The sequence below is a fragment of the Dasypus novemcinctus genome, chromosome 28 (assembly GCF_030445035.2).
Source record: "Dasypus novemcinctus isolate mDasNov1 chromosome 28, mDasNov1.1.hap2, whole genome shotgun sequence".
In the NCBI taxonomy this organism is placed as follows: Eukaryota; Metazoa; Chordata; class Mammalia; order Cingulata; family Dasypodidae; genus Dasypus; species Dasypus novemcinctus.
The window spans coordinates 10,500,654-10,503,895 of record NC_080700.1 but is presented as its reverse complement, the minus strand read 5'-3'; the positions used below and the strand labels follow the sequence as shown (position 1 = coordinate 10,503,895).

Genomic DNA, 3,242 nt, shown 5'->3' with positions numbered 1-3,242 from the left:
TATATAGAAAGCTATAAGAAAATGTTTCTTAAAGTTGAGGAAACATTATTAGGATACTTCAGAATCCAATAAGTTATTAACTGCACATTATGAACAAAAAACAGATACATGATTTCTTCTTTCAAATGGCTATTCCTCTACTGCTCCAAGGTTAATGAAAGTCTCAACTAAAATCTTATGCCCTTAAACTTAAAGAAATGAGGGTGCTCTCCCCAAAATTTTTCTTGACAAAATCCCCAGTAGGAATGTTCACATACCAAACAAACAAACAAACAAACAAAACACACACACACTTCCATCTACAGTATAAAAATCCATTAAATTTTCTAACAGTTAACCAGATTTTTTCAGATTCTCAAACACATCTCTAAAAAACAGCAAAAATATCTTTTTCACATTCTTGTTTGATCTACTTCAGTTCTATGTGGACATTTCTACACTATAATATTTTAAAGATACCAATCTCTATTTTTAGCAGCATATTTCAAATGGCTACCATCTCTCTAAGTACATAAAATTTAAAAATCATAACTTGTCCCCAATGATTCTACTCTCTGATTCTGAATCTGTATTCAGTTTTCCCAACATGCTACTTCATTATTCCATGGGGATGTTTTCTTTTAAGTATTCTGAATCACCACCCACCCCACACACAATCTCTTCCTTTATTATGTAACTTCTGCAACAATTTCATGTGTAGTGAATTTTTGGAAAAATATACTATATCAGGTAAAAACTTACATACTCCAACATGTACTTAAATAGTAATTGCATAATATTTCATTTTGAACTGTTATCATTTACTGTTTATTCTTGTGGCAAGTGCAGCTTTCCCTGCACTTGCAGTGTGACTTTTCATAATAGTTCTTATGATAGACTAGAAGATGTGTAAATCATAACTGAACATTGTACAGAAACATACACTTGTATATTTCTGATAAGATGGGGAATTCTGCATGCCTTACTTGACAGAGTGGAGCCTGAAAACACTGGGGTCACGAAACATGAGAATAAATGGGCTGAGAGCTGGGAAACATGAATTTATAAGTGCAGAGGTGTTTACCAGCCACCAACTAGGATTATTTAAAAGAATGATACAAACATGAAATATGCAGGAGAGGGTATAAAAAGTTACAAAAGTGCTCACCAGTACAAGGATGGTGTGGGTAGCTCTGGACTCAGGGGAGGATCTGGGGGAGACATTTTTCCTATGAATATATTGGACCCTCTACTTGTGCCTGTACAAGATGTAAACCATGGAGCCATTGGCCCAGAGCATGAGCCCCAGACATAAAGCATCAGGGACTGATAACAACACTGCATAGAGTGAGTCTGAGATTTTGTCATGATGTACAGAAGTACAATATCCAAAATTTTTTTTGTTTGTGGTGTTTTTGGTGCTCTGACTGCCTGTCATATACATAACAAAAATAATATTTACCAGCATGTAGACAATCCAGCACAGGAAAAGGGAAAAGCCAATATACTTTGAGGCTTTTAATTTCAACTCTGCCCACCTGGCATTCCTGGGACTGACCATGATGGCTTGGAAGATACTCAAGAGACAGGTGGTTCCAATGGACACCCCCCTGCCCAATCTGTGAAGATAGAAAACAACTTTGCATATGAAATCATTGAACAAATATTTCAAACCAAATGCTGCCATTGATTGTGGTATTCCTTTACAGAGAAGGATCAATGAGTTGGCTACTATCAGGTGCTTGATAATCAAATCTATGGACCTTAATCTGCACCCAGTGAAGGAAAAGAAGATATAATGGTAAAAAAAAGAGAAATTCCCCAGCATTCCAAATATGGTTAGTAATAAGACTATCACTCCCATTGCCGAATCCCTGGAGGTCATTCTGTTTATTTCAGAGCCAGAAGATACTGCAGTGGGAACATAACACATGGACTAAATTTATCATGTCAATTAAAAAGAAGATTCTCCACTTACCATTTGATTGCACTTAAAGACATATTAGTTTTTCTTTCATTAAGAGATTTCTAAGCATTGAATAAATAATCATTAAAGAGAAATTACCATGTATGTACCATTGCTATCAAGTCTACATATAGTAACTTCTGTTTTCTTCACAAATCCATGATACAGACAGATATTTTAATCATAAAGTTGAGGATAATTTAGGTACAAAGAAGTTAAATGATTTGTCAAAATTTACACCCTAGGTAGATTTAACAACACATGCTATACTAAGGAAGATACCTAGCTATATTATTCAAATAATCTCTCTATATTTTGTTCTCATCTGCTGTCATTTCATTTTAAATTGATTTTATTTTATTTTAAAGTTTTCCAAGTAGGTGTAAAAGTTATTACATAGCCCAATATCAAATATGAATAATCATTTTGATCACAGTAAAATGTAGATGCCCTGATTGCAGCATATTACTACATAAACCTATCCTATGACAAGAAGGATTTAGTAAATACAAGATAAATTCTGTTTTAGGATGGCAACAGAAAGATAACTTTGCCTTTATAATGGGAATAAATGTATAATGACATCTCTCACTGTATGTATTTAACAACATTAGGCCATGCTCTAAAATGAGGGACATGAGATACTAAAGCATAACGAAATACTAGGAATTGAAATGAAATCATTACTAATTTTGAATCATATTTACCTATTAATATCTAAATTGAGTTTGCAATAAGATGAGATTTGTGAAAGATATTAAAGTACAGGATGTATGAGAAATAGAGTCTGTAAACTGTGAAATCTTTTGTACTGTTTAAATAGAAATGCTAAAACCTATGTTTGATAGTATGTTTTTAAACCATAGAAAATACAGAAAGATACATTTGAGCCTGACAGACTCTTTCTGAAAGGCATACTAATAGAATTGCATGATCCTTAATTGTTCATTCCCTAATATCAAAGGGCAAAACAGCCTTACCATAATCAATAGACCACAGTTTTCAGTAATGTCACATTTACTGTCTCCATGAAGCAATTCATAACCCCTGACTTAAAGAAAACATTTCTTTTCCATCAGCTGCTGTTCAGATACACAATTTCTGCACAGGATTGGATGATTCCTGTTGATACATCCTGTTCATTATTACAAACATGGATGTATTACATGCACACCTACATTAATCCTGAAAATTTTCTCTATGATTCCTGTAAGGTGGACTGACTAAACAGCAGATTAATTTCAGAACTGCAGTCCTCAATCATTCTAAAAATCAGAGTTTTCATTATCACTTGGAC

The 3,242-nt window shown here is 33.7% G+C and overlaps 1 pseudogene; it reads right to left on the bottom strand.

Moving 5' to 3' along the window:
- Nucleotides 1-961: 961 nt before the first annotated feature.
- LOC101432437 (vomeronasal type-1 receptor 4-like) lies at nt 962-1,864 on the bottom strand (annotated as a pseudogene).
- Nucleotides 1,865-3,242: the final 1,378 nt, after the last annotated feature.